The following is an 8,033-nucleotide window of genomic DNA, read 5'->3' as shown; positions in this document are numbered from 1 at the left end:
GGCCACATCCCAGTTCAAATTTGGAGCTCAAAACGATCAAATCGATCAAATCCCAGAATTCCGGGACCAGGCGGTTGCACCTCTTGACTGGAGAGGTTGCACCGCCTGGCAGAGCTCGGAGACTGAGCCCAGGCGGTTGCACCTCTCTGTTAGAGGCGGTTGCACCGCTCTGCCAGAGCTCAAAGACCGAGCTCAGGCGGTGCTACCTCTCTGTCAGGGCGGTTCCATCGCCCAGTCTAGCTCGAAGACCGAGCTCAGGCGGTGCTACCTCTCTGTCAGGGCGGTTCCACCGCCCAGTCTAGCTCGAAGACTGAGCTCTGGGCGGTTGCACCGCCTGGCTGGGGCGGTTGCACCGCCTGGCTTGGGCGGTTGCACCGCCCAGTCTCGCAGCCCTGGCGGTTCCACCTCCTGGCCTAGGCGGTTGCACCGCCTGGTGCAATCAGGGTCCGAATGGTTCGCTCCATTCGGCCCAATTTGAATCTTTTCAGGGGCCCAATTGCCCCAAGATTAAGCTAATTGGATCACCTCCCATTTTCAAGCTTAATCATCGTGCTAACTACGATTAACTCTAAGACAACTTCTGCAGCTATGCTCCGATGCGTCAATCGCTTCTTCCGGCGAGTTTCCGGCGAACTTCCGTCGATCATCCGATAAACCCTCGGTGATCCTTCTGCGGACATCCGGCATACTCCTGGACTTTGCGACGATCCACTTGGCGAGTTCTGACGAGCTTCGCTTGGCAAGCTTCTGGACTTCTCGGATCTGTTCTCGCTGAACCTCCGACGACCGTCCGAACTTCCGTCGAACTCTCGAACTCCCAACGTGATCATGATCTTGACTCCGGCGCAACACCTGCTGCTTGTCTTACTCTCATCGTAGTTAATCCTGCACACTTATCTCAACACATAGATTAGATAACAAATGACAATTGACTTCATCATCAAAATCCGAGATTCAACAATCTCCCCCTTTTTGATGATGACAATCAATTGATAAAGGAGTTGTCCTTAACTCCCCCTATCTATATGCCATAGTTGAGATAAGTCAACCTTCAATTCAAGACCTAAGAATTCAAGTGACGTATTGATAAGTTAGATCAGTTAAACTTATCAATGCTCCCATCATGATGCCCATCATGATGTATCTCTTCAAGAATGATGTCAAGGCATGACATACATCATCAAGTTTGTATGATAGTGTTTGTAACTATTCATCATGTAATCATATAAAGCTACGAAGGACTTTTACATGATGCACACATTTGAGATTTTCTAGCAAGTTTGCATTTACTTCACAAGATAGAATATCAAATCAAGACATGATGCAAACTATAGCACATGTTCACATATCTCTTGGTGATGCAAGGATGGCATAACTATAACATTGTTTATAGCATCACTCAAGTATTTGCAACTATGACATAGACATGATTATGGCAGTTCAGCTATGACATAGTGTTTATCAATTCATATGTTTCTCCCCATTTGTCATCAACAAAAAGCATGATAGCATTATCAAGCACATAAAGGAAGTCATGACACATATAATACTTTGAATATCTCTTTATTGTTTGTTGCTTGAAGGAGGAAAGTCATTTTTCAAAAAGTTTTCATAAGAGTGTACAGGAAAATCCCATTTTTAGCATACAAACCGAAAAATGAACTTCTTACATGCATTTGGTTAAAAATATTTGTCACATAATTTGCAACATGTTATTTGATCAAGCGATGTCAAGGCATGTAATAGTAATAACATCCGAAAAATAATTTTAACTAGTTTAAGTATTCGGACACATCAACATTCCTAATTCTCTTCTTATGTAATCAAATTGTTCTTCACATAGGGGTTTTGTAAAGATATCAGCTAGTTGATGTTTGGTATCAATAAACTCTATGGTTACATCATGATTAGTGACATGATCTCGTATAAAGTGATGTCTAATATCAATGTGTTTTGTTCTTGAGTGTTGTATAGGATTTTTAGTTAAGCATATTGCACTCGTGTTATCACATTTAATGGGAATATCTTTAAGATTCACTTTGTAATCTTCTAAAGTGTTTTTCATCCATACAACTTGTGCACAGCATGCACTTGCTGCAATGTATTCAACTTCGGTTGTTGATAGAGCAACCGAGTTTTGTTTCTTAGATGACCAGGATACAAGGGCATGTCCTAAAAATTGACATGATCCTGATGTGCTTTTTCTGTCTAGTCTACAGCCAGCGAAGTCCGCATCAGCATAAGCTGTTAATTCAAAATTTTCTGATTTTGGGTACCATAATCCTAGATTGGTAGTTCCATTAAGATATCTGAGTATTCTTTTGATTGCTTTGAGATGAGATATCTTAGGGTCTGATTAAAATCTAGCACAAAGTCCTACACTGAACATGATGTCTGGTCTGGTGGCAGTGAGGTAAAGTAAACTTCCTATCATACCCCTATAGGTTTTTTGATCGAAGCTTTCTCCATTCTCATCAATTTCTAACTTAGTGGAGGTGCTCATAGGAGTGTCAATGGCTTTTGAATTATTCATTTTGAACTTCTTTAGCAAACTCACAGCATATTTGGTTTGACTAATAAAGATGCCATTGCTTAGTTGTTTGATTTGTAGGCCTAAGAAGAATGTTAACTCTCCCATTAGACTCATTTCGAATTCACGACTCATAGTTTTCGCAAAGGATTCACAAAGAGATTCATTTGTAGAACCAAAGATAATATCATCAACATAAATTTGAACAATGAGAAAATTGTTTTCAAAGTTCTTGATGAATAATGTAGTATCAACCTTGCCTTTTATGAAATTATTTTCAATAAGAAAAGAACTAAGTCTCTCATACCAAGCCCTAGGAGCTTGTTTTAAACCATAGAGAGCTTTAGTTAATCTAAACACATGATTAGGGAGACTATTATTTTCAAATCCAGGAGGTTGTTCAACATAGACTTCTTCGGAAATAAAGCCATTAAGAAAGGCGCTTTTAACATCCATTTGAAACAACTTAAAATTATTACTGCTAGCGTAGGCAAGGAGCATCCTTATGGCTTCCAATCGTGCCATAGGAGCGAAGGTTTCTTCGTAATCGATACCTTCTTCTTGGTTGAAACCTTTGGCCACTAATCTAGCCTTGTTTCTAACCACGATACCATTTTCATTTTGCTTGTTTCTGAAGACCCATTTAGTACCAATAACTAGATGATCATTTGGCCTAGGAACAAGCTTCCACACTTCATTTCTCTCAAATTGATTTAATTCATCTTGCATTGCGATAATCCATGAATCATCTTTCATGGCTTCATCAACGCATTTGGGTTCAATTTGGGAGAGAAAGGCGGCATTTGCACAAAAGGTTTTAAGAGAAGATCGTGTTTGAACTCCCTTTGATGTGTCTCCTAAGATTAGCTCCTTAGGATGAGCATCTACATACTTCCAATCCTTGGGTAAGGAAATCTGAGAAGTGGATGCATCCAAGTTGCTAGTTGGAGACGGGGTCTCGTTTAAATTTAAAGAATCAAAATTAACATCATCGTCAAGATCATTTTTCGTGATTTCAGAAGTCTCATTGAAAACAACATGAATGGATTCTTCAATAATTAGAGTTCTTTTATTAAAGATACGAAAGGCTTTAGAAACTGTAGAATAACCAAGAAAGATTCCTTCATCGGATTTAGCATCAAATTTTCCTAAATTGTCTTTTTCATTCAAGATAAAACACTTACACCCAAAGACTTTGAAATATGAAACGTTGGGTTTTTTATTGTTCCATAACTCATAGGGAGTTTTGGTTAGTAGAGGTCTCACTAGAACTCTATTTAAGATATAGCATGCAGTATTTACGGCTTCGGCCCAAAAATATTTGGGTAGGTTATATTCATTCAACATGGTTCTTGCCATTTCTTGTAAATTTCGATTTTTTCTTTCTACAACTCCATTTTGTTGAGGGTTTCTAGGAGTAGAGAAATTATGGTTGTATCCATTGAGTTCACAAAATTTTTGGAAATCATGGTTTTGAAATTCACCACCATGATCACTTCTAATTGACGAAATCATAGAACCTTTCTCATTCTGAACGAGTTTGCAAAACTTGGTAAAAGATCTAAGGCATTCACTTTTCTGTTTTAAAAAGTAAGTCCATGTGTATCTGCTATAGTCATCTATGATGACGAAAGCGTATTTGCTACCTCCTAGGCTTGATGTGGAGATGGGTCCGAACAAGTCCATATGGATCAATTGTAAGGGCCTAGAGGTGCTTACTTGATTTTTAGATTTGAAGCTACTCTTAATTTGTTTACCTAATTGGCAGGCATCACATACATTATCTTTGATGAACTTGATATGAGGAATTCCTCTTACAAGTTCTTTGGATGATATTTGAGTGATTAGCTTCATGCTAGCATGACCTAATCTTCTGTGCCATATCCAAGCATTCTCATTTAAAGCAGAAAAACATGTTTCATTACATAAATCATTGATGTCAATAGTGTATACGTTATTTTGTTTTAATGCAATCATAGATATGTTTTTGTGAGGTTTTTCAATGACGCAAGCATTAGATTCAAATCTGATAATATATCCTTTATCACACAATTGACTAATGCTCAGGAGGTTATGTTTTAGACCATCAACTAGCAAAACATCTTCAATAGAAAAGTTGGATTTGTTACCTATGGTTCCTTTGCCAATGATTTTACCCTTGTTGTTGTCTCCGAAGGTGACATATCCTTTGTTTATGCTAGTGAGCTTAGAGAATTGGGATGAATCTCCGGTCATATGCCTTGAGCATCCACTGTCAAGGTACCATCTCTTGCTCCTAGCTTGCGATGGTTTAGTTTTCTACAAGAAAGGATGATGTTTAGGTACCCATTTGCTTTTGGGTTCCTCACAAATAGATCTACATTTTTTATCATGTTGCATAGAATTTGTCATGGTTCCTTTAGGAACCCATATCAATTTGTTTGGACTCAATTTCCTGAATGGACAATAATGTGTCTTGTGACCAAACTTGCAACAAAAGTTGCATTTGCTTCTAACATGTAAGATGGGGCCTTTTACAAAGGTAGTTGGATTTTGGTGAGGACTCCTCACAAATCCAATCCCACTTCTTTTGGGAGCATGACCCTTGTTTGTAAGGATCATGTTTAATGACTTGCTACCAACCTCGAATTTCTTCAAGGTGTCCTTAAGTAGCAAGTTTTCTTTTTGACAGATTTCTAGATCATGACATTTTATACATGAATTTAAACTATCATGATATTCGATTTTTAACTTATTAAAATCACAAGTAAGACTATCATGTACCTTTTTTAGCAATTTGTATTTTCTATTTATAACTTTGCATTCATCAAATAAATCATGGAAGGCATTTAATAATTCATCGAAAGATAAATCAACATCTAATAAATCCGTTACCTCCTCTCCGATGGCCATTAAGGCGTAATGAGCAACTTGCTCGGTGTTGGACTCCTCTTCTTCAGATGCGCTCGAGTCATCCCATGTTGCTTGAAGAGCCTTCTTCTTTGATGTTCTTCTTTTGACTTGGGGACAATTATTCTTGTAGTGTCCCGGCTTTTTACATTCGTAGCAGATCACTTGGTCCTTCTTGGGTTCAAGTTTATTTTTCACATCGTTTTTAAACTTGTTTCTTTTGAAGAATTTCTTAAACTTTCTTGTCAAAAGTGCCAAGTCATCATCACAGTCCTCATCACTTGAGTTTTCTCTCAAGTGGCATTCAGAAGTTTTAAGTGCCATATCCTTCCTGTTCTTTGGAAGGATGTCTTCTTGCTCTTCATGAGCTTTGCAAGTCATTTCGTAGGTCATTAATGACCCGATTAGTTCTTCAAGAGGAAAGTTGCGCAGATCTTTTGCCTCTTGAATAGCAGTGACTTTAGGATCCCAACTTTTAGGAAGGGATCTTAGTATTTTATTTACGAGTTCAAAATCCGAAAAACTTTTTCCGAGTCCTTTTAGACCGTTGACGACATCCGTGAAACGGGTAAACATGTCGCCAATGGTTTCACTCGGTTTCATTCGGAAAAGTTCAAAAGAATGCAGCAACAGATTGATTTTTGACTCTTTCACTCTACTTGTGCCCTCGTGGGTCACTTCAAGTGTGTGCCAAATATCAAATGCAGTTTCGCAAGTTGAAACACGATTAAACTCGTTTTTATCAAGTGCGCAAAATAAGGCATTCATAGCCTTTGCATTAAGAGCGAAAGCCTTCTTTTCCAACTCATTCCAATCGATCATTGGAAGAGAAGACTTTGAAAATCCGTTTTCAACAAGGTTCCACAGTTCAAAATCCATAGAAATAAGAAAGATCCTCATTCGGGTCTTCTAGTAGGTGTAGTCCGTTCCACTGAACATGGGTGGACGTGTAATAGAATGCCCCTCTTGGTTTCCGGCGTATGCCATCTCTCTTGGGTTTTAATCCTTTAGAGAGTTAACCTTGCTCTGATACCAATTGTTAGGATCGAGAGCACTAAGAGGGGGGGGGTGAATTAGTGCAGCGGAAATCTTACAGCGATTTTAAAAACGAAAGCTGCGTTCGTCCGATAAAAAACGATTTCGATATAAAAGCAGAATCATAGTGCAGTTTGCGTCTAAGCGCAGTTTTGCGTCTAAGCGCAGTTTGCGTCTAAACACAGTTTGCGTCTAAGTGCAGTTTGCGTCTAAGCGCAGTTTGCGTCTAAACTCAGTTTTACGTCCAAACACAGTTTTACGTCTAAACGCAGTTTTACGTCTAAACGTAGTTTTGCGTCTAAACGCAGTTTTACATCTAAACGCAGTTTTACGTCTAAACGTAGTTTTACGTCTAAACGCAGTTTTGCGTCTAAACGCAGTTTTACGTCTAAACGTAATTTTACGTCTAAATGTAGTTTTGCGTCTAAAAGCAGTTTTGAACCTTGAAAAGCGTTTTACGTAGAAAGCAATTTGCAGTTATAAATGGAATCCGAATGTAAGCGTAAACTGCAGTGTGAAGATCGTACGAAAACACGATTTACGTTTGAATGCAGATTCTGAAAGATCAGAGCTTAGAAACTCGTTCGTAAAGGCGCAGAGGGCAGTAGCAATGTAGGAGGTTTGCAGTAATGATAAAGTGCTCAAGGTAAAAGCAAACCAGAGATTTAGAGTGGTTCGGTCAGTCTTGACCTACTCCACTTTTGGCTTCCTCCTCCGACGAGGTCACCGACGTCAACTAGCTGCCTTCCTTCAATGGGCGAAGGCTAACTGCCCTTTTACAGTTTCTCTCCTTTTGACAGGCTCAGGAGACAACCTTTACAGATCCTTTCTCTCCTCTCTTTACAACTCAAGACTTGAAGAACAGAAGGAGGAGAACTTTAGGACTTTACACAAATTTGAGCTCTTAGAATCACTGAAAAGATCAAGAATTCGGTGTGGATCTATATCTTTTCAGTGCTGAATGGGTGGGGTATTTATAGGCCCCATCCCAGTTCAAATTTGGAGCTCAAAACGATCAAATCAATCAAATCCCAGAATTCCGGGATCAGGCGGTTGCACCTCTTGACTGGAGAGGTTGCACCGCCTGGCAGAGCTCGGAGACTGAGCCCAGGCGGTTGCACCTCTCTGTCAGAGGCGGTTGCACCGCTTGAGTCTGGCTCGAAGACAAAGCCCCCGGCGGTGCCACCTCTTGACTGAGGCAGTTGCACCGCTCTGCCAGAGCTCGAAGACCGAGCTCAGGCGGTGCTACCTCTCTGTCAGGGCGGTTCCACCGCCCAGTCTAGCTCGAAGACTGAGCTCTAGGCGGTTGCACCGCCTGGCTGGGGCGGTTGCACCGCCCAGTCTCGCAGCCCTGGCGGTTGCACCTCCTGGCCTAGGCGGTTGCACCGCCTAGTGCAATCTGGGTCCGAATGGTTCGCTCCATTCGGCCCAATTTGAATCTTTTCAGGGGCCCAATTGCCCCAAGATTAAGCTAATGGGATCACCTCCCATTTTCAAGCTTAATCATCGTGCTAACTACGATTAACTCTAAGACAACTTCTGCAGCTATGCTCCGATGCGTCAATCGCTTCTTCCGGCG

The sequence above is a fragment of the Musa acuminata genome, chromosome BXJ2-9, assembly GCF_036884655.1.
Source record: "Musa acuminata AAA Group cultivar baxijiao chromosome BXJ2-9, Cavendish_Baxijiao_AAA, whole genome shotgun sequence".
NCBI classification, from domain to species: domain Eukaryota; kingdom Viridiplantae; phylum Streptophyta; class Magnoliopsida; order Zingiberales; family Musaceae; genus Musa; species Musa acuminata.
Note: the sequence above shows the minus strand (reverse complement) of the source record.